Source organism: Bos javanicus, chromosome 1 (genome assembly GCF_032452875.1).
Source record: "Bos javanicus breed banteng chromosome 1, ARS-OSU_banteng_1.0, whole genome shotgun sequence".
Lineage (NCBI taxonomy): Eukaryota > Metazoa > Chordata > Mammalia > Artiodactyla > Bovidae > Bos > Bos javanicus.
This window is the reverse complement of record NC_083868.1, coordinates 36,662,229-36,687,531: the sequence shown is the minus strand read 5'-3', so window position 1 is coordinate 36,687,531 and position 25,303 is coordinate 36,662,229. Positions and strand designations below refer to the sequence as shown.

Genomic DNA, 25,303 nt, shown 5'->3' with positions numbered 1-25,303 from the left:
AGTCCATTTTAGTTCACTGATTCCTAGAATGTCAACGTTCTGTCTTACCATCTCCTGTTTGACCACTGCCAATTTGCCTTGATTCATGGACCTGACATTTCAGGTTCCTATGCAATATTGCTCTTTACAGCATTGGACCTTGCTTCTATCACCAGTCACATCCAGAGCTAGGTATTGTTTTTGCTTCGGCTCCATCCCTTCATTTTTTCTGGAGTTATTTCTCCACTGATCTCCAGTAGCATATTGGGCACCTACTGACCTGAGGAGTTTCTCTTTCAGTATCCTATCATTCTGCCTTTTCATACTGTTAATGGTGTTCTCAAGGCAAGAATACTGAAGTGGTTTGCCATTCCCTTCTCCAGTGGACCACGTTCTGTCAGACCTCTCCACCATGACCCACGTAGACCATTGTTATTGTTTAGTCACTAAGTCGTGTCTGAGTCTTTTGCGATCCCATGGACTAAAGCCTTCCAGACTCCTCTGTACATGGGATTGCCCAGGCAGGAATACCAGAGTGGGTTGCTGTTTCTTTCTCCAGGGGATCTTCCCAACCCCAAGATCCAGCCCACATCTCCTGAACTGGCAGTGGAGTCTTTAACACTGAGCCACCGGAGAAGTCCTAGAGGTAGATTAGGCCTTGCAAAAGATTGGTAAAATTGAAAATGTAACAAATTAATAAAAATGAAATACATAGAGAAAGAAATATTTGAAAAATTAAAGGACTTCCCTGGTGGTCCAATGGTTAAGAATCTGCCAGCCAAATCAGGGGACACAGATTTGATCCCTGGTCAGGGAGGATTCCACATGCGGTAGAGCAACTGAGCTTGTGCACCACAACTACTGAGCCCACACTCCACAACTACTGAAACCCATGTACCTTTAAAGGCCATCAATTAGCTGTGGAATAGCTTCAAGCAACTTAATATGCAAACAAAAAAGCACATGAAAAGATGTTCAACACCTCTATTTATTAAATAAATCAGAACTACAATGCGATATAAGCTTGCACCAATCAGAATGGCCATCATCAATAAGTCTACAAATAATAAATACTGTAGAGGGTGTAGAGAAAAGGAAATCCACCTACACTGTTGGTGGAACTTACACTTATATAGTCACTATGGAGAACAGTAAAAAGGTTTCTTTGAAAGCTAAAAACAGAGCTACTGTACAATCCAGCAATCTCACTCTTGGTCACATATCCAGAGAAAAGCATAATTCAAAAATATACATGCAATCCAGTGTTCCCTGAAGCACTATTTACAATATCCAGGATCTGGAAGCAACCTAAATCCATCAACAGAAGAACAGATAAAAAAGAGTGGTACATATATACAATGGAATATTGCTTAACCATGAAAAGGAACAAAATAATGTCACTTGTAGCAACATGGACAGACCTAGAGGTTGTCATACTAAGTGAAGTAAGTCAAACAGAAAAAGACAAATATTGCTTATATGTAAACTAAAAAAAATATGATATTGCATATGTGTGGAATCTAAAAAACGGTACAAATGAACTTAGTTACAAAACCGAAATAGAGTCACAGAGATAGAAAACAAACTTATGTTTACTGAAGGGGAGAGGAGGAATAAATTGGGATATTGGGATTCACATGCACCCTGTTATATATAAAATAGATAATGAATAAAAATCTACTGTGTAGCATGGGAAACTCTATTCAATACTCTGTAATGGCCAATATGGGAAAAGAACTTAAAAAAGACTGGATATATATAAATGTATAACTGGTTCAATTTGCTATATAGCAGAAATAAACACAACATTGTGAATCAACCACAGTTCAATTTAAAAAACTATACAAGCTTAAAGAATATTCATGAAACACTATACCCAACATCAAAATACACATTCTTTTCAAGAACAAACAGACTATTTGCCAAGATAGACCACAATTTAGGCCATAAAATAAGTCTCAATAAGTTCAAAATTATTCAGGTCATAAAAATGTTCTCTGAGTACAACAGAATTAAAATAGAAATCAACAACAGAACAATCTCTGGAAATCATCAAATATTTAAAAAATAATAACACATTTCCAAATAACTGATGAATCAAAGGAGAAATAAGGAAAATTAGAAAATATTTTAAACTGAGTAAACACTAAATATTAGAAAGCAATATTAAGGGGGAAATTATAGTGCTAAGTATCTATATTAAAGGAGGTCAACCTCAGTTTTCACCTTAAGAGAAGCAATTAGAAAAAGAAAAGCAAATAAACCTCCCCCAAAGCAAAACATGAACATAAATGTAAAAATTATAAACCAAATTTTAGTAAGTAGAATTTAACTCTCAATCCCAGTCTCTTATAGACAGATATAAATATGACTGAGACTGCTAGAAAAAAATGGTATTAGAGAAAATTAACACATGTATAATAGCTATTCCTAAAGTCTGACCACACAATTTCTACTGATGAGTTTGTTGTAAATAAAATCACTTTTAAAATCTAGATGATAAATCGTTATATTGTGGCAATTAAAATAATACTAAAAGTCTTAATTCTTAATGAGATGTAAATGAATACATATATCTTGGGATAAGATTTCCAGTAACAGCACCATAAAGAGATACACAAGAATAGATGATAGACTCTAAAAAAGTGGTGACTCAAAATAATGTTTCGAGTGATGAAAAACTAATGATATCTTATGAAATGTGACTTTTTAAATTAGCATTTAAAAACAAATTTAGTATTTGCTAAATATGTGATTTTAAATAAGTTTTTGTAACTAAATCGGTCTACTAATAAGTAAAATGGGAGCAATTCTGCATTTAGTGTTTCTTAATATTGGGCATAAAACTTTTAGCATATACATTATTGATGTGGGAAATGACTACATGATGTTAAGTAAAAAGTTTTTATTAAGTAGCATATAATGTGATATTTTTGTAAAAGGAGAATGTCTATTTCTGCAAAACTACGTCTTGGAAAGATGGTGACCAATATATTGACTGAGATTATTACTAAATGGTAGAATGAGATTAAAGGTAACATTTTTGTTTCAATTATTCCCTCTGTCCAAATTTTCTACAATAAACATAATTTTGGTATTATAAAAATGAAAGACAAGAAATGAACATCTTCACTGAAGCCATGTCCACTTTACACCTAGTTATTTGATTTACAATAACAGATCTGTTTATCTAATAAGATGTCACTAATTTGTAGCATTTCACTCTAGTTATACTACTTTTAATTTCCATCTCTACACTTTTTAATTTCAATGAGATTTTTGTTACTTTAGATTGGTTACTAAAGAATAAGAAAAATCCTATTTGTTGTATATGTTCAGGTCATAAAAATACACTTAGTATATCAAGAGAACCCAACAATCAATCTTTTCTTCATTTTTTTTTAAAGTAGATAAGTAATTTAATTAGAGTTCTTAATCTATAATTCTGACAAAACGTGGTCCACTGGAGAAGGGAATGCCAGACCACTTCAGTATTCTTGCCTTGAGAACCCCATGAGCAGTATAAAAAGGCAAAAAGATAGGACACTGAAAGATGAATGCCCCATGTCAGCAGGTGCCCAATACGCTACGGGAGATCAGTGGAGAAATAACTCTGGAAAGAATGAAGGGATGGAGCCAAAGCAAAAACAACAGCCAGTTGTAGATATGACTGGTGATGCAAGTAAAGTCCAATGCTGTAAAGAGCAATATTGCATAGGAACCTGGAATGTTAGGTCCATGAATCAAGGCAAATTGGAAATGATCAAACAGGAGATGGCAAGAGTGAACATCAACATTTTAGGAATCAGAAAGCAAAAATGGACTGGAATGGGTGAATTTAACTCAGATGACTATTATATCAACTAGTGCAGGCAAGAATCCAGTATAAGAAATGGAATAGCCATCAGAGTCAACAAGAGAGTCTGAAATGCAGTACTTGGATGCAATCTCAAAAATGACAGAATGATCTCTGTTCATTTCCAAGGCAAACCATTCAATATCACAGTAATCCAAGTCTATGCCCCAACCAGTAACACTGAAGAAGCTGAAGTTGAACGGTTCTGTGAAGACCTACAAGACCTTCTAGAACTGACACCCAAATAAGATGTCCTTTTCATTAGAGGAGACTGGAATACAAAAGTAGAAGTCAAGAGATACCTGGAGTAACAGCAAATTTGGGCTTGGAGTACAGAATGAAGCAGGGCAAAGGCTAATAGAGTTTTCCCAAAATAGCGCATTGGTCATAGCAAACAGACTCTTCAAACAACACAAGAGAAGACTCTACACATGGACATCACCAGATGGTCAACACCGAAATCAGATTGATTATGTTCTTTGCAGCCAAAGATGGAGAAGCTCTATACAGTCACAAAAACAAGACCAGGAGCTGACTGTGGCTCAGATCATGAACACCTTAATACCAAACTCAGACTTAAAGTGAAGAAAGTAGGGAAAACCACTAGACCATTCAGATATGACCAATATCAAATCCCTTATGATTATACAGTGGAAGTGAGAAATAGATTTAAGGGACTAGATCTGATAGAGTTCCTGAAGGACTACAGAATGAGGTTCGTGACATTGTACAGAGGCAGGGATCAAACCATCCCTAAGTAAAAGAAATGCAAAAAGGCAGAATGGTTGTCTGAAGAGGCCTTACAAATAGCTGTGAAAGAAGAGAAGCAAAAGGCAAAGGAGAAAAGGAAAGATATACACATTTGAATGCAGAGTTCTAAAGAATAGCAAAAGAGATAAGAAAGCCTTCCTCAGTGATCAGTGCAAAGAAATAGAGGAAAACAATAGAATGGGAAAGATTAGAGATCAAGAAAATTAGAGATACCAAGGGAACATTTCATTCAAAGATGGCACAATAAAGGACAGAAAGGATATGAACCTAACAAAAGCAGAAGATATTAAAAAGAAGTGGAAAGAATGCACAGAACTATACAAGAAGATCTTCATGACCCAGATAATCACGATGGTATTATCACTCACCTAGAGCCAGACATCCTGGAATGCAAAGTCAAACGGGCCTTAGAAAGCATAACTACAAACAAAGCTAGTGTAGAAGATGGAGTTCCAGTTGAGCTATTTCAAACTGTAAAAGATGACGCTGTGAAAATGTTGCACTCAATATGTCAGCAAATTTGGAAAACTCAGCAGTGGCCACAGGACTGGAAAAGGTCAGTTTTCATTCCAATCCCAAAGAAAGGCAATGCCAATGAATGCTCAAACTACTGCACAATTGCACTCATCTCACACGCTAGCCAAGTAATGCTAAAGATTCTCCAAGCCAGGCTTTAACAGTATGTGAATCGTGAACTTCCAGATATTCAAGCTGGATTTAGAAAATGCAGAGGAACCAGAGATCAAACTTCCAACATTTGTTGGATCATTGATAAAGCAAGAGTGTCCCAGAAAAACATTGACTTCTGCTTTACTGACTATGCCAAAGCCTTTGACTGTGTGCATCACCACGAACTGTGGAATATTCTTAAAGAGATGGGAATACCAGACCACCTGACCTGCCTCTTGAGAAACCTGTATGCAGGTCAGGAAGCAACAGTTAAAACTGCACATGGAACAACAGACTTGTTTCAAATCAGGAAAGTAGTAGGTCAAGGCTGTATATTGTCACCCTGCTTATTTAACTTATATGCAGAGGACATCATGAGAAACGCTGGGCTGGATGAAGCACAAGCTGGAATCAAGATTGCTGGGAGAAATATCAATAACCTCAAATATGGAGATGATACCACCCTTGTGGCAGAAAGTGAAGAACTAAAAATCCTCAAGATGAAAGAGGAGAATGAAAAAGTTGGCTTAAAACTCAATATTCAGAAAACTAAGATCACGGCATCCAGTCTCATCACTTCATGGCAAATGGAGGGGAAAACAGTGACAGACTTATTTCGGGGGTCTCCAAAATCACTGCAGATGATGACTGCAGCCATGAAATTAAAAGACACTTGCTTCTTGGGAGAAAACACGCTTGCTCCTTGGAAGACAAGTTATGACCAACCTAGACAGCTTTTTAAAAAGCAGAGACATTACTTTGCCCTCAAAGGTCCATCCCATCAAGGCTATGTTTTTTCCAGTAGTCATGTATGGATGTGAGAGTTGGAGTGTAAAGAAAGCTTAGTGCCACAGAATTGATGCTTTTGAACTGTGGTGTTGGAGAAGACTCTTGAGAGTCCCTCGGACTGCAAGGAGATCCAACCAGTCAATCCTAAAGGAAATCAGTCCTGAATATTCATTGAAAGGCTGATGCTGAAGCTAAAACTCCACTACTTTGGCCACCTGATGCGAAAAACTGAGTCATTTGAAAAGACCCTGAAGCTGGCAAAGATTGAAGGTAGGGGGAGAAGAGGACAACAGAGAATGAGATGGTTGGATGGCATCACTGGCTCAATGGACATGAGTTTGAGTGAGCTCTGGGAGTTGGTGATGGACAGGGAGGCCTGGAATGCTGCAGTCCATGGGGTTGCAAAGAGTCGGACACGACTGAGTGACTGAACTGAACTGAACTTATCTTATCTTATTCCTAATTCATCAGAGCTAAAGGTATTCTAGGGCTTCCCTGGTGGCTCAGTCAGTAAAGAACCCACGTGCAATGTAGTAGACGCAGTTAGACCCCTGATTAAGGAAGAACCCCTTGAGCGGGAAATGGCAACCCACTCCAGTATTCTTGCCTGGGAAATCTCATGGACAGAAGAACCTGGTGGGCTACAGTTTATAGTGTTGCAAAGAGTCAGACACATCTTAGCGACTAAACTACCACCAAAGGTGTTCTTAGTCCATAAATAAGAATTCAGAGTTCTGTGTTGAGGATTAGCAGGAGATAGTATCAAACTATTGGGTTGGCACCAAACTTCATTGGAGTTTTTCCATAATATTTTATGAAAAAATCCATATGAACTTTTGGGCCAACCCAATACATCAGCTACCCTGTTGCCCTGATGGAATGAGAAAATCAGTCCTTGTTCCCTTCCTTGGATCCTGAAACTGTGGCTGTGTTTGTCTACTGAGGGAAGAGAGTGGGAAGTAAAGAGAGATTTCTGTGAAAGCAGAAGGACCCAGAGCAGCATCTCTGAATATTAAAGGGACACACTCACTCATAATGGCTTCCTGGGTGTGTCTTCTGTTTTCAAAATCTATTAGCTCTGCACTGTCACTTAATGTCCTCTATAGTTTCTTAATGCTTATTTTGGTTCACTGTTGTAATTCATTCCCAAGAGATGAAGCTGAAGAAGACTATTCTGGTAAGATTCTCTTTCAACATCTGGTGTTTCCTATAGCTCTGTGACGTTTACTCTTTTTTTTCCTCAACTTTGAATTTAGTGTACTTGCTTCCTTGAAACCAACAATTTTTTGCATATTGCAATAAAATAAAATATTTGCTTCCAAAATTTTCTCTTTTACCCATCTCATGTTTCTTCCCCTTGCCCATCCCAATAAACATGAAGACAGTCTCAGCAATTAATCCTTCAAAGAAGGAATGTCAATTGATCAACCAATTTATACTTCTGCTTTAGTCATTCTGATTAAGACTCTATTTATTCACTCTGAATAAGACCCTAGGAGATGAAAATCTTTATGAGGACTCAAAATGAGTTCAAAAAACCATGTATGAATCAAAACTGAATTGATATCTCAGAAACAGGGAAAAGGGAACAAAAACAGAATGAAGAATCTGGCCTTTCAAGAAAAGGGATGAGTTTAATGAGAAACTTTCCAGGGCATCCTATGTTGGAGAAAGTACATGGAGGTGAGGATAAAGGTATACATGTTGGGATACAATGAATAACCCTGCTTGGAGGAAATTGGTTTTATTACTGAAAGTGAAGGCACTTTATGGAAGAAGATTGCATCACTAGTGACTCTTGGGATCCCATGGACTATAGCCCACCAGGCTCCTCTGTCCATGGGATTTTCCAGGCCAGAATACTGGAGTGGGCAGCCTTTCCCTTCTCCAGGGGATCTTCCAGACCCAGGGATCAAACCTAGGTCTCCTGTGCTGCAGGAGGTCTCCTGCATTGCAGGTGCATTCTTTACTGACTCAGCCACCAGGGAATTTTATTGAGGAGCAGAAAGAAGAGAGTGTTATGGATTACAGATGATCGTGAAGATCAGACTTAAAAGCATGGCTTCACATAATAGACAACTTATATAAGCATATCTTGTTTTCTTGTGCTTCGCTTTATCTGTTTCACAGATACTGAATTTTTTGCAAATTGAAGGTTTGTGGCAATCCTGAGTTGAGCTAGTCTATCAGCACCATTTTTTCCAACAGCATTTGTTCACCTCATGCCTGTGTCATATTTTGATAATTCTCATAATAATTGCAAACTTTTTCAATATTATATTTGTTATGGTGACCAGGGATATTTAATGCTACTAATGCAAAAAGATTTTGACTTACTGAAGGCTTGCTGATGGTTAGGACTTTTTAACAAAGTATTTTTTTAATTAAAGTTATATAGGTTTTTTTAGACATAATGCCATTACACATTTAGTAGTCTACAGTATATTTCAAATATAACTTTTATACACACTGAGAGAACAAAAAATTTGTATGACTCCCTTTATTGCAATATTCACTTTCTTGTGATGATCTGAAACGGAACCCACAATATTTTTGAGGTTTGTCTGCATCCATCACAATAGTTTAAGAAATAATGCGTCATACAGAATTATTATTTTTACACTGAATTGGTAATGAATTAAAGAATGAAAAGGGGAAATAAGGTTCAAGAAAGCTCATTAGAAAGATGTTGCAAGAACCTGGCTATAGGGTAATGGATCCTGAATCAGGGTAGTGCTGAAAAATGGAGCAGAGAGTATGTCAAGAAGAAAAACTCAGGAAATAAAAACAATAATGGGGTAACAGATAGGGTTATGGGAAGGCAAAAATATGAGGAGTTGAAGACATTTCAAAGCATAAAGGAATTTTGGTACAAACTACAGAAATGAAAACAGTGGGGTGGGACTCACATCACAGGATCTGTGCCAATTCATATCATTCTTGCTAATATCATTTTTGGTTCTTTAAGTAGCTTCCGTGCTGGCTTAGCTGGAAAATAATACACCTGCAAGACTGCCATCAATGAAGGAGACACAGGTTTGATCCCTGGGTCAGGAAGATCCCCTAGAGAAGGAAAAAGCAACCTACCCCAAAATTCTTGCCTGGAAAATCCCAAGGACAGAGGAGCCTTGTGGGCTACAGTCCATGGGGTTGGAAGAGTCAGACACAACTGAACAACTCAACCACCAAGTAGATAAAAGGATTTTGTTGTACTAACTTAGAAGTAATGAAAATAAAAAGCCTTTCCTGGCTACTCATTTAAAAGGCAATGTTTACATAAAGAAATACAAAAGGGTTTTCAGGAAATCCTAAAATGGTATTTTCCAGTACCGAGTTGTATATTTCCACTACTCAGCAGACAGATCTGTAAAAACAAATATTACATTTTAGTCTTATTTAGATGACATTAAAATTCATCATATATTTCTAACGATTGTTTTCACTTAAATTCGAATAAAAAAACCAAATATGTGTATGTGTATGTATTTTCCATAGTTTCTTCTGGCTCTACGTACATAGCCTCTGAGTTTTAACAGTCCTTTTGAAGTCTAATTGGAATAGGCAATGCACTGTGTTCACCGATATCATTTTGAAACTGTCTGACCCGTTATTACATAAAGATGAGCGTTTCACTTAATAAAGACTTAGAGTAACACAATTTGTTACACCATAATTAAAGATGGACACATCTGTTCCATTTTAATTCAAACCCTTTGAACATAATTACATAAAGCTGCAAGAACAGAAATTCTGTCTTAGAAATTTACTATCAAAAAAAAAAATCATTCTCTCTATAGAAACTGCATGGGCAAAGGACAAATTGCAAAACGAAGTCAAGTCAATGTCTCTCCTTCTGTATCAAAGCATGAAATACAGCTAAGATCCCAGATTAAAGTACTGTCCCCATATGAAAACCATAATTAGTTAAGGAAACCCAGGTGAAGGCCAATTATTATGGAAAGTATTAGCATTCCATCCCCGTGGAGAGGTACTATCTTTATATGTTCTCTTAGCCCATAGACACACAAAAAAGGAGGGAACAAATACTAAAATAGTTGAAAGGAAAACAAACAGAAGATATTCAATATTTATGTGTTACCTTTAAACTTCCTACTACATTCTAAATTTTCAATCATAATAATTTCATAGACCTTGCTTCAAAATAGTGTATCCTCTTGATAAGGACCAAGGTATTTTATCCAAAATAGTTTTTAGGTTAACAGTAATCAGATGTATAAATAAAGAAAGCAGAAGTAAGGGAAACCTATGATTTCAGAATAAATTCTGAGTATTTAATAACATGAGTTAAATGGCAAACCATGCACACAAATATCCCTGAAATGTAGGCTGTTAGTCTGTTTTATTTATGTTTCCATATCCTGAAGATGGCTTAATGAGGAGATGCAATCAGGATTAGCTAAGCAGTGAGAAGTTGGAGGGAACAGGGTGGCAGTAAGATTTATATAAATATTTGCAGAGACTGGGAAGAGCAGATGCTCCTATAATCCAGACAATGTGTGTGCACTTCATTTTAAAATAAAATAAAACAGTTGAAAGCCAAAATATAATTAATCGAAGGAAATGCTTTAATCAACATCTTCCAAATCCTTAAGCTCTGCTGAAAAGATTAAAGAAACATAAAAGAAATTAAAATATGATATTCAAAAGGAAACAAGAATTGGTCTATTACTGATGTTCTTTTATTTCAGATGTGGGATTGCTACATGCAATTAATACGTGTTTCCGACTGTTGCCAACTATGAAATTTCCTAGGTGTTTAAGATACTAAATAAATCGCCTAACTGTATAATTTACAATGTAGCAATGATACTTTTCTCTCTTCATTATTAATTTATCATGAGAAATGTGTATGCATGCCCTTATTTCCTGTAGTTCGACACAGACACCTTTCCAATGGAACAGGAGAAAGCAGTTTACATGAGTGTCAATTTTATATTCACAGGTTACCTACAAAGATGAAAAAGGAGTTGCACATCAAGAAAGAAGTATATCAATCTATGCAGATATCCAACATGAATCATATAGACCCAAAACAAGTGTTATTAACTTTAAACTTAGCTTTGGGCTCTGTTTTTCTAAATTCAGGGTCTCTTTTGTATTATTTCTGTTGTTTTCTGCCCAAGATTTGATGAACTACACAATATGAGCCTATAATTATTACTAAGGCTCAGAGAAGAACAATTTAAACAGAGGATTTCAAAACAATGTCGCAAGGAAATAAAAAGCACATGCATTCATGGCAAATTCAAAATATACTAATATTTAAAGCTCAGAGCACTTGCTCTTTCCACAAACAAAATTTTATTGATGACAGGAGTCACTTCACATATTCATATACAACACCAGAATATTATAAGCAGTTTTTAAACATAAGATTAGCTCCTATAGACAGTTAACAGCTTAGCACTGTTAATTGCAAGAACACATTTGAAACAGAACTTGAGCCTGATTATAATTTCTGGTAGAAATTTTATAAGTTTCTACTAAAATTTTACTACACATTCTCTAGCACTCTGAATTAGAAGTTATGAAATCTTAAAAAATTTGATCTTGCAAAAACACTGCCAAAACTGTTACTAAAGTGCCGTGGATCAGAATTTCTTATATATGCCCTCCTAAAAATAAATGTTAATGATAAAAAGACTCTTATATCTGAGAGATCTATTGTGAAATCTAGACTGGGAAAGCAAAAGCAGCGATGTGGCAGTTTTTTCTCTGTTCTGTCACTGTTATGGTAACTTTGAAGGGCATATCCATTGTACTTATTTTCCTCTTATATACTACTTGCTTGATATTCTGTTCTAACAAAAGAACAAAATATCAAACAGCTAGCATATAACTGAAAAGAAGATATAAAGATTCTTGACTCAGTCTCTAGATGGCTTTTGGCATTTGTTTCATAATTTATGTGCAATGGCCCTTTAATTGTCAAATCACTGACCCTGTGTGGTGAGTTTACTCTTATTAAAATAGTCCATATTTTACTTTCAGAAAATAATTCTGAAAAGTTACCCTGTCGGATTTACACATCAATGCTAATCTTTATCAAATAAGGTTGTGTTACTCAAATTAATGATTTCACATAGCAAACTCAACTAAAGATTTGTAACCAAGCCCAATAATAATGTTTATTAAGAATATGGTCATTTCTGTCAACACATTCACTGGAGAGATAAGCAGAGAGTAGTCACAAGAATGTTCGCTTTATTCTGTCTCCTTTTTCTCCATTCTTATCTGTACACCACAGAGACGGACACAGAGTTTAATTATTGTGGTTGTTGAATATCATTATCACCATCATCCAAGTTTATCACTTGGCATAAGGAAATCAGAAATTAATTTCTGTTGGGGATGCTGAGGCTGGGACCCAATATCTGGAAACCCAAGTCTCATCTCTGCCATTATATTGCATTGTAATCATCTGCATGGTTGTTAAGATGAGGAGACTGGTATAAGGACATGTCACCCCAAGGCACTTGTACCCTGGGCATTGTCTGCAGCAAGTCAAGATATTAATATAACCAACTATGTGTGAAAGTCATGCATAAATCTGTAACTGTAATGTCTGATAAGACATTCCCTGAGCACCGAAGAATTGATGCTTTTGAAGTGTGGTGTTGGAGAAGACTCTTGAGAGTCCCTTGGACTGCAAGGACATCCAACCAGTCCATTCTGAAGGAGGTCAGCCCTGGGATTTCTTTGGAAGGAATGATGCTAACACTGAAACTCCAGTACTTTGGCCACCTCATGCGAAGAGCTGACTCATTGGAAAAGACTCTGATGCTGGGAGGGACTGGGGGCAAGAGGAGAAGGGGATGACAGAGGATGAGATGGCTGGATGGCATCATTGACTCGATGGACGTGAGTCTGAGTGAACTCCGGGAGTTGGTGATGGACAGGGAGGCCTGGCATGCTGCGATTCATGGGGTCGCAAAGTGTCGGACATGACTGAGCAACTGATCTGATCTAATCTGAACCAAATATAGCTATTAAAATATAAGGAAATCAACAGGAAATAAAATTTAAATTTTCATTTCTCATTCATTAAAGCCAAATTTCAAGTGTTCATAGCCCCACATACCTAGTGGCTTCTCATAAGAAAGAAATTTCTTCATAAATGATTATGTTTCATAAATGATTAGTTTTTGTAACTTGGGAAAATACACATCAAAATGATCAATGTACAAAATTATCACCCTGTTTTCAATAAGCAATGGAGTAGCAGAGTCATTTACAAAATTGTGGTTCTTTCTGTGGTTCTAACACTTTTGTTTTCCCTGACAATGGAGTAAGACATGCAAAGGACTTTGTTTCCTTTTTAATAAGAAGTCCTGAGTATATATGTGAACTGTGAACTTCCAGATGTTCAAGCTGGCTTTAGAAAAGGCAGAGGAACCAGAGATCAAATTGCCAACATCCACTGGATCATCAAAAAAGCAAGAGAGTTCCAGAAAAACATCTATTTCTGCTTTATTGACTATGCCAAAGCCTTTGACTGTGTGGATCACAACAAACTGTGGAAAATTCTGAAAAAGATGGGAATACCAGACCACCTGAACTGCCTCTTGAGAAACCTGTATGCAGGTCAGGAAGCAACAGTTAGAACTGGACATGGAAAAACAGACTGGTTCCAAATAGGAAAAGGAGTACGTCAAGGCTGTATATTGTCACCCTGCTTATTTAACTATATTCAGAGTACATTATGAGAAACGCTGGGCTGGATGAAGTACAAACTGGAATCAAGATTGCCAGGAGAAATATCAGTAACCTCAAATATGCAGATGACACCACCCTTATGGCAGAAAGTGAAGAAGAACTAAAAAGCCTCTTGATGAAAGTGAAAGAGGAGAGGGAAAAAGTTGGCTTAAAGCTCAACATTCAGAAAATTAAGATCATGGCATCCGGTCCCATCACTTCACAGCAAATAGATGGGAAAACAATGGAAACAGTGACAGACTTTATTTTGGGGGGCTCAAAAATCACTGTAGATGGTGACTTCAGCCATGAAATTAAAGATGCTTACTCCTTGGAAGGAAATTTATGACCAACCTGCTGCTGCTGCTAAGTCGCTTCAGTCATGTCCGACTCTGTGCGACCCCATAGACGGCAGCCCACCAGGCTCCCCCTTCCCTGGGATTCTCCAGGCAAGAACACTGGAGTGGGTTGCCATTTCCTTCTCCACTGCATAAAAGTGAAAAGTGAAAGTGAAGTCGCTCAGTCGTGTCCAACTCTTAGCGACCCCATGGACTGCGGCCCACCAGGGTCTTCTGTCCATAGGATTTTCCAGGCAAGAGTACTGGAGTGGGGTGCCATTGACCAACCTAGACAGCATATTTAAAAGCAGAGACATTACTTTGCCAACAAAGCTCCATCTTGTCAAGGCTATGGTTTTTCCAGCTGTCATGTATGGATGTGAGAGTTGGACTATAAAGAAAGCTGAGCGCAGAAGAATTGATGCTTTTGAACTGTGGTGTTGGAGAAGACTCTTGAGAGTCCTTTGGACTGCAAGAAGATCCAACCAGTCCATCCTAAAGGAAATCAGTCCTGAATACTCATTGGAAAGACTGCTGCTGAAGCTAAACTCCAATACTTGGGCCACCTGATGTGAAGAATTGACTCATTTGAAAAGCCCCTGATGTTGGGAAAGATTGAAGGTGGGAGGAGAAGGGGACGACAGAGGATGAGATGGTTGGATGGCATCACCAACTCAAAGGACATGAGTTTGAGTAATCTCTGGGAGTTGGTGATGGACAGGAAGGCCTGGCGTGCTGCAGTCCATGGGGTTGTAAAGAGTCAGACACTATTGAGCGACTGAACTGAACTAAACAATACTAAAGCATGTCTTAGTGGTCATGCAAACCTCACAAAACATATACCTGTATAATATTGTACCAAAGATTTACTTCAAAGATTGTTTACTATGGTGTATTAGTTCTGATACTACAAAAAGAAACAGTCAAACACAAATACACTACAAATCTCTTTTCAAATAAAGACAATCAAATAAAAACTAACTCTAAAATTAGTATATTCATACTAGTATATAGGCAAGCAATCTTAGAATGATCTAAAAGTCTAGTGACTTAGATTTAACAACACTTAATGACATGATTTTATATAATACTCTATTAAGAAAGAGAATAAAATAAATCCACATGATAACATATGAGTAATTATAGAGTGTCAGCATTGTTTTCAAACATACTAAAATGTACACATTCAGATAAATGTTACTCAAGGAGTTACTTTTCAGAAAAATGAATTGACTTTTACAGTCTTTGAAATATTCTTATTGATAACATTAGTGGTGTCTATCATAATATACTGAATAACTGTTTTGCTTTTTAAAATAATTTAATGTCATCTAAAGCCAAATTTGGGTTGTAATTTCTGATTATAATCAAGGTGGAACTATAAAATAATACTGTGGGAGTAATAATAAAGAAGTAGCATTTACTGGATATCCATGAAATATCAAGAGGTGTTGAGTATTTAACATAATTATTCTAGTCTTTGTAATTATTGCCCCATCTCACAGATGAGGAAACAACTGTTCGTAGAAGTTCATAACTTGCTTAATGTAACATGGCAGATATGTTCCTTGTTCCAGAACAAGGATTCAGACTCTAATCTAACTAGAGCAAATCTGTGATGCTAAGGTTAATTCTCAATGAGAAATTCTAAAAATTGGGGTTTTATTTATAATTATTATAACTTCCACAACTTGTTAATAACCACTTGTAACATGATCCAGATCAATATCTAATATACATTTTATGATGTGATTTTTTAAAGGAAAATAAACTATGAACCCAATTATTCCTCCAAATACGTATTATTTTTAATGTAGAAAATCAATAAAACTCTTCAGTAAAACCCTTCAAATATTTGTTTTAATTATTTATAATTAAATATTAAATCATTTGGTATAATTTTCATAAATTAACATGAATATTTTAATTTAATTGAAAAGTAAATATGTGTCCATATAAATTTACAATGTGAAAACATAGAGAAAATCATTTGATTATAAATTTTAGTTTACAAAAGACTAAAAAATTTGATATAAAATATTAAATTTACAAACATTGATTCCAATGTTTTAGTTTTTGCAGTTTATGAAATAGCATATTTTATCTTTCAAATATAACTTAGAATATGTTCTATATACAGTTCAATAAGACAAAGGTTCATATAAATATCATGTACCTTTGAATACTATGAATCAAGTACATAATACTAAGATAAAGCTGTCAGGTAGCATACTAGACAAAGTGGAATCATTAGAGAGTTTGTATCAATTAAGAAAGTTCAACTAGTTATTTAAATACTTGAGTCTATTCATTAGTCTGATTCAGAAAGCTGAAAGAAATTACCAAAATGTAATTATACCCAGCTTGGTGCTTGACACTTTGAAAGCCCCACAGGTCATGACTGAACAAATAGCTCCTGATCACCAGAACCAGTGATATCTTAGAAGAATATAGAGAAGAGATCTTGGTATTTAAGATGCTGCAATTTTTAAAAAGTAAAAAGATTTGAAATGGCAACTATTAATTGAGAAACAATGCCCATGAATCAGCATAAAATATATGGGAACTTAGTTAGTTTCCAAAAACATGTACATTAAACTTTCCAAAAAAATTGGTGGATGTTATAAATCTTAAATTCAGTCTCAAAAGCAATGTTAACAAGTACATTCCCTTCTTACTTAGAGGTTTCCTTTCTATAGATGTCTTAACCCATTTAATCAAGCTCCTAAATACTACTGCATGGCAGGCAATTAAGACTCTGTAAGTATTCAGAATATACATCTGTGGACCCATTTCTTTTGAGACAAGAAAAGAAAATTACTTAGCTGTAATTCTTACTCTCGATTAATTGTAATTACAAAGACTTTAAACCTTTTGAACTCAAGTGCTTCTCTAGTGCATTTGAGATAAAAAAGAAAATTCCATCTTGTGAATTTTAAATCATTCAATGTCCTCACAAATAGGTGAATGCAACCTCTAATTCTCAAAGTCCAGCGTATATCTAAATATACAAGCTATACATCTCACAATAGGCAGAATGGAGATAGTTATAATGATGACCCAGAAGATCAAGAAGAAAAGTTCAAAAAAAAATTTACTGCAGTAGATCTAAATAAAGTGTCTCTCCACTTAAGGAAACAAGCATAAGTTCTCACCCCCATAATTGGGAGCTGTTCTGGTTAACATTCCTTTTTCCCCCAAATTATATGGTTCACCAATGTTCAAAGATTTATAAAGAGTACTGAATTTAGGCTGAAAATAATTTAACTATGGATGTTCAGAACTTCCTTCAGCAGTTTTTCCCTGTCCCAAGCATCACCATTAAATACACACATCATTATTACTATGCAGTCTTATAGGTGCAGAGCGTGTGTGTGCTTAGTTTCTCGGTAGTGTCCAACCCTTTGTGACCTCATGGACCGTAGCCCTCCAGGCTCCTCTGTCCATGGGATTCTCCAGGCAAGAATACTGGAGTGGGTGGTCATTTCCTACTGCAGGGTGTAGGTGCATAGTACATAGGAAACAGAGTTTTCCTACGTAGGAATAAATTTGCTTTTAGTTTACTTAATGGACATTTATCTCTCAATCATGAAATAAGAAATCTGAAACGAAATGTGTCCATTGACACGTTTTTAGATGTTGGGTTCGCAGATCAACAAACCTTCAGTATAGACAGAAATAATAACCTGTGTGTGCACACGGACACACACATAAAATCTTGTGCAGCACAAAAAGACTTTAACATGTCTTCAAAGATATAAGCGGCTATGTAGCAAGAACTCACCAACACACTCTGCCTGCTGAAACTTGCTTCTCATCACTATAGTTGGGGTGACTCCTGAGTCTTCATTTAATTTTCACCAGTGAGGAAATAAATGTCCAAGATCTCCATTACCCCATTGCTTGAATCCTTGGTGTCATGAAAACGTCCTGCCCTCACTGCTGGAAGGTGAGGGTGGGGAGTGTGACTAGGGGGCTGCGTTTCCACTCCCACCTTCAGGCCCACTTCATAATGGGAGATGTGTTCCAGAATCTTGGGTTGGAAATTAGAATTAAGTTTTCCCATAGAAATAAAAATCTGAATATCTAAATCTTCCCAGATAACTAGTATTATAATTCAGCTACTTAATATGATTTTGTGGTCTGGCCAGGATAAACTACCTCATATAACATCAATATTATTAGAAAAAGACATTTGGAGCTTTAGAATAACTGAAAAATCAATTTTTTGAAATATATACTGTCCATAATAAGGATAATGTCAATAAATTAAGAGCACAAAGGAGTAAATCAAGGTTAGCACTCTGTAAAATCATAGATTTTTACATAATTTTTGGAGGACATACTTTTCCAATACTTTGTGTTAACAAATGAACAAATTAAGAATAGTTAAGCTTAGGGAGTAGAGAACTTTGCCCAGGGTAAAGGAGACTTGAGAATTCAAGTCATATATTCATGTGGTCATTTTTTTTTATTCTAATTCAAGTGGCTGGATTTTGTTTTCCTTGTTTTTATTTTCTACAGACCTGGTAATACTGGACAAATATCTTCTTTTTTATCCAAAATTATCATGTTTATTTTGGGTTTTACTAGATTATGCTAATTAGCATATTTCCACAACAAAACAAACTTTCTCTTGACCCCGCTCTTCACATTAACCCCTATTCATTTCTTTCTTCCCTATACAGCAAAACTATGTGAAAGGGTTGCCTTTACTTATAATTTCTGATTCCTTTCTTTTCATTCTCTCTTAAACTCACTCCAATCAAACCTAAAGCTCACCTTCCTACCAAACCTTTTCCTGTCAAGACTACTACTGATGTCCTTGTTCAATCCAATGGTTAGTTTCCTGCGCGTGCTTGATAGGATAGCAACATTTGACACAGATGATCATTCCCTCCTTACTGATTCATTTTCCAGTTTTTGTTTTCTCTCTCTAACTTCATCTAGTTTCTTGGCTACTCTTCCCAATCTACTTCCTTAGAGACCTTATATGCTATAGTTCCAGGACTTTATGTTAATACTTTGAAGACTTTGTTCCACCACCGTCTTGTGGTGTCTATGATTTCTAATTAGAAGTTCATGGTTTTATGAATCTCAGTTCCCTGTAGATAAGAACTCTTTTCTTTCTTGCTACTTTCAAGATATTCTCTTTACCTTTGATTTTCAAAAGTTTGACAATGATGTGACCAGACACAGTATCAATTATATTTACCTTGGTCTGAGTTTGCTTAGCTTCCTGAATCAGTAGTATATCTTTCATTAGATTGGAGAAATTTTCAATCATTTCTTTTTCTTCAAATACTTCTTCTGGGTTATTCTCTTTCTTCGCACCTGGACTCCAAAAACAGTTGTGTTAGACATTTTTGTATTGCCCACAGATTCTAAATATCTATTCAAATTTCTGAATTTTTATTTTTTGCTTTTTCAGATTGAATAATTTCTACAGATCTTTCTTCAAATTCACTGACTCTTTCCTTTGCCATCTCCATTCTGCTGTTAACCCACCCAGGGAATTCTTTAATACAGATACTGTGTTTTTTAGTTCTAGAATTTTCACTGGATTCTTTTTTTATGTTTTCTACTTTTCTGATGAGAAATATATTTTCATTTATTATAACCATCTTTACCTTATGAAGCATAGTTAAAATAGCAAGTTTAAAATCCTTGTCTGCTAATTTCAACATCTGCATTATTTCAGATTGGCCTCATTATTCTTCTTTAGAGTGATCACATTTTCCTGATTCTTCATATGTTAAGCAATTTCAGATTATAATAAGAACATTGTAAGTGACATGTTGCAGAGAAGAATCTCTACTTTATACACAAAATATTCTATCTTACTCTTCCAAAGAATGGAATATTTGTTTAATTGGATACTTAATTTAATTGAACTCAAACTATCTTACCAGAGATAGCTTAAATATCAGTTCCTTACTTTGTTCTTAAAAGAAATCTTTCTCAGTCTTCCATGGTTCACATATCAAGCAAGAGCTTTGATAGAGTTTATACATAGAGAGTAGGGCTCCCCCCTCTGGCTCTGTTTCCCCATTACTTTGTACTCTCTGTGGTTGCCCCAAACTCTTTATCTACTGATTCTTCAGGCCAGAGAAACTTACGCTTTCTATTGTAGTTTAAAATATTCCTTGCAGGAACTACTGAAGACGGAACTCAAGCTAAAAGTTGTAGAAAATGAGGATCTCACTCAATGCCGATTATTTCTTACAAGTTTCCATTTTCTTCCATAATCTGCCTGTTTTGGTAACTTCCCAGTGCCTTTGAGTAGTTGTTTTCAATATTTTGCTTAGACTATATTGTCCTTATTTGCAAGATGAAGGCCTGCTAGATTACTAAAGCATTCAAATGGAGAACTGTTGCAGGAAGGGGGACCCCTCCCAGGGCCCAAAACTGGGCTCATGTCTAACACTCAGAAGTGAATTGTCTGAGAAGACACATGTGCTGACAAAGCAAGAGATTTTATTGGGAAAGGGCACCCAGGTGGAGAGCAGTAGGGTAAGGGAACCCAGGAGAACAGCTCTGCCAGTCTCTGGCAGTCTCAGGTTTTATAGTGATGGGATTATTTCTGGGTTGTCTTTAGCCAATCATTCTGACTCAGGTGGTGCAAGCCTTATTCGGCCAAGATGGATGCCAGAGAAGGATTCTGGGAGGTGGTCGGACATGTGGTGTCTCCTTTTGACCTTTTCTGAACTCTTCCAGTTGGTGGTGGCTTGTTAGTTCTGTGTTCCTTACCAGGACTCATGCAAATAGTTACTATGGTGCCTGGCCAGGGTGGGTGGTTTCAGTCAGTGTGTTTCCCCTAACAGAACTAGCCCTCAATTCAGCCTCTTAATTTTAAATATTATCTGTATGCCTAAAATTTCTTAGTAAATATCTCTAATTAAGATCTTCCAGGCTCATAAATCTAACAGCAAACTCAACATTCCAAGTGGCTGTGAGATAGATATCCTAAACTTAATATACTCAAGATCAATCTCTTTATATTTCCTTCAACCCCAAACTTGTTTCTCAGGCAGCCTTCCCCATCTCAACTGCATCCTTCCAGTAACTCAGGACAGAAAACTTTGTAGTTCTCTTGACTGCTTCCTTTCTTTCACATCCTGCATCTGATACAGTAGGAAATCCTATTAGTGCTGTGCTCTGTCGCTAAGTCGTGTCTGACTCTTTTGTGACCCCATGGACTGTAACCCTCCAGGCTCCTCTGTCCACGGAATTTTCCAGGCAAGAATACTGAGGTGGATTGCTATTTCCTTCTCCAGGGGATCTTCCTAACCCAGGGATCAAACACACATATCCTGTGTCTCCTGCATTGGCAGGAAGTTTCTTATCCACTGAGCCACCTAGGAAGCCCCAATCATATTTAGTGCCACTTTTAAAATATGTTCATAATTGAATCACTTGTGTTCACCTTCACAGTGGCCATTGTCATCCCTTGCCTGGATTGTAGCAATAACCTTCTAACTGCTCTTGTTTTAACTCTCCTGGTCCCTTTGGTCTATATTAACCACAGTTGGCAGAATGAACCTTTAAAAAGGCAAATCAGGTCATGTTACTCTTCACTTGAACACTATAATGGTAACATAAATGTAATTTTACTCAAAGCAAAAGCCAAATTCTGTCAAATGAGTTGTAAGTCCCCAAAATCTGCCCTCCACTACATCTCTACCTTCTTCTCCTACTACTGTCCTATGCTTTTGCTTTTTCTAGGACTTTTGCTCATGTTGTTGCCTTTCCCTGGAAGACTCTATCCCAAAATATCAGGTTACCTAACCTCCTGGCCTCTATCAAGTGTCTGTGTAAATCTGACCTTCAAAATGAGGCTATCTTTGACCATTCTATTTAATACTGCAAGTATCTCACCCACCCCACTCTTCCAATCATTTTCCTCTGTGTTGGCCTCCAAGGATGATGCTTATTGAGGGCACAGATCTCTGCGCCAGTGATATCTCAAGTATCTATAACACTGGCTGGTACATAGTCATTGTTCAGTAAACATATGTTGAATGTATATAAATGTTAAGCCCAATCTTGACTAATGGCAGAAAACAAAATCTTAGTCATTTCCTGCTATCCTTGGTCATTTCAGGTTTAAGTGTAAGTCATTCAAAACTTCCTTTCCTCTTCTTTCTCTTCAACCTGGTACCTAATTTTCAGGGCACTTATACGGAGGAGAGAGAGGCCAGGAGATCATGTCTGGCCTGTGGCTGCCCTCCGTACTACACCATGATCTGTCATAATAGCTTCTGCCTCTCCTGTCCTTTGCTCCTGCATCCATCTCCACTGCTGTTTTCTGAGAATCAATTGTTACTCCATGGTCTACACTAACATCAAACAACCAACACTGAGAAGTGACTTTTGACGGTTAGTTCTTTCAGTTATTTTTTCACCTTCTTTGAAGGCAGCTGGAAAAACTTAACTATTTTCACACGCTTCTCTGGAGTCACCAGAACCCTAAATCTTTATCAAGACTTAATTGTCTTAGATACCACAAAAAGCCAGAAGAACTCACATCTTATCAACATGAGAAATATTTTTAAGAGGAGAGACTGCTAACATGCCAGAATCAGTGTCCTCTATCTTTTGGATTTCTAAACTTATCTTACTGGTCTATCAGTATCCCTCATCCTGTTTTGAAATGACTGCAGGTAGGAAATAGGAACACAGCGTGGCCCAACCCTAAGCAGGTTTAATTATCTTGCTTCCTCCCCCTTGCTACTCCCAACTACAGTTCTGAGGCAAGAGTCTGGGGAATTTTGAATTGGATAACAAATAGTCTTCCTAAATACTTCCTTCTTGCATAGGAAATAAAGCTTTTGAGTTTAAAAGCCAAGGGTTTGCTATCTTTTTTATCCTCCCAGTCCTCCAATGAAAACATCCGATGACTAATTTCTGGATGCCTACACAGGAATAAAAGGTCTCAAAGTCCAAGAAAAGCAAATCAAAGAAGTTTAAGTATGGGGAGTAAGGTCAGGCAGAACAGGGAGGAAGTGATGGCAAGGAGGGTATTTCAGTCAACACTTCAAAATAATCACAAATATTAGCTCTAATCTTTATCACTTGAAGAACTTATTATACCTGAGTTAGCCTTTTGCTTAAAAAAAAAATGTAGTAAAAAGAATAAAGATGAGAAAATGCAATTAATCTTTTCTCACAAGACAGATTTCCATAGTAATGTTGAACTTACCCAGTATTTTCATGAAACTAAAGAACATTCACTAGCTCTGAGGTCTGATGAATTAAGAAAAAATCAGATTGGATAAAAGCGTGAATGTCTTCCTGTCTGAGCCTAAGTATGATTTAGAGATTCAGGCACACAAAGTGAAGAAGAGGAATTATCCTCCTTTGACACAAAGTATTGAGAAACAACCTGACTTAACATATTAGCATCAAATAAAGCCAGAATCTAAATGAAGAAATTCCTTGCCTTAATGAAGGTCATATGTAAACATACAGAGAATTCCACACTAGCTTTAAAAGGAAACTTGGGAAATTAATTTCCACACATGATTAACTTTGAGGTTTTTAGAGGAAAGTAACTGCCTATATCCTGAGTAATATTATTTAAAATTTAGTTTCTTGTATAATTAATGAAGCAATTGAAAGTGATTACCTTTTTATTGCAAGTGAGTAAGTTTTTTAAAAAGTTAAATCCTCAGGATATTTATATAGGCTTTTCCTTTTACCATGCACAATCTCCCCAGCCCTGGTTCTGCCTCAGCTGAAATAGCAGAGAGACCTTCCAGGACGACCTGCTGAGAAGGTCAATTCAAACTCATTTCTATTACTCACTAACTCTAAAGTAGTGTATATAATTTTGTAAATTATATGCTTGTTTATGTATTTACTCCTTTGTCACCTGCAGTCTACATCAGATTACAAACTCCGCAAAACAAGCTATGTCTTAATTCTTTCAAATGTATCTGTCATTTAGCATAATGCTCGGTACAGAGCAGGCAATCAATTTAACCTCTGCTAAATGAGTAAAAGACAAGAGAAATAAAATACATAGTTAATTGCTCTGAGAATTTTCTTAACTGATTCAAATTTTCTGAGTCACAAATATATTAATACATATTAAAAGTAATAATCTTTTCTTTTTTTAATATTCTTTCAAGACTCCATTGCTTCTAAAACTGCTGTGGAGTGCTTGGCCGACAAATGATGGACAACCTGCTCTCTTAATAAAAAGCAATGCATGTATACATGTCCAAAAGTTTATTCTGAATTTTACTGATATATAATTTACAAATAGGAATAAAATATACCACATTTTTATTGAAAACCCCATATAGCAAATTAATTCTCATAGAACGCATTTGGCCAAACTCTTGTGTCCATAGCCAATCTATATTTGAAATCCACAAATGAGTGCAATTCCAGTATGGATATTGGTTGCCATTTTTGTCTGTTTGAATACAATAAAAATGACAAAAAAGAGACATATGTCAGAACTTCACACATTTTTCAACAGTGTGAGCAACTTTCTTTCTGAGTCAGACAATAGTTTTCAAACATTAGAAAAAAAATTTTTTTTAATTTCTGTGGTCCTCACCATGTCATACCTGTATGCACAACACGTTTTAAGTTTAATTTGCATCACTCATATGTTCCCCATCCCTTTCTTATGAGTAGACCAGGAGTAGAAAAACTTTCTCTGTAAAGGGTTGATTGGTAAATATTTCAGACTATGAGGGCCATATAGCCTATATTATAATTATTCTTCCTTGACATCATAATGCAAAAGGAGCCATAGACATTTTATTTAAAGAAGGATGTGTTGGTGTTTCAACAGTTGTACTGTGTACAACAGTACAACTATGTACAAATAGTACAACTGTGCACAAAAGCAAGCAATGGGCTGAATTTGGCCCAAAAGATGCAGTCTGCCAATCCTAACAGAACTATGAACCAAACCTGAATTTTAGCACGAGACATTTTTGTGGTGTAAATACTTCCACATTGCCGATTTCAAGCTACCAATGTGACATCACCACAGGCTGAGTTAGGAAAAGATGAACAATAGAACAGAAATCAATATATAGTATTTCTAGTATATATATATATATAAAGAATATGGATAATAGCAAAAGCAATTCAAATTATTAGAAAGTGATGAGTTGGTTTATTAACTTTGTTTTAACATACTTTATTTAGAGCTTACATAATT

At 36.2% G+C, this 25,303-nt stretch overlaps 1 protein-coding gene across 2 annotated transcripts in view; it reads right to left on the bottom strand.

Moving 5' to 3' along the window:
- Positions 1–18,131, bottom strand: part of CSNKA2IP (casein kinase 2 subunit alpha' interacting protein) — a 140,192-nt gene extending 122,061 nt beyond the window's left edge. For both annotated transcript variants that reach the window (XM_061434353.1, XM_061434364.1), the window contains exon 1: positions 17,903–18,131. The gene's annotated coding sequence lies outside the window, so the exon portion shown is untranslated. The remainder of the gene's footprint in view (positions 1–17,902) is intronic.
- Positions 18,132–25,303: the final 7,172 nt, after the last annotated feature.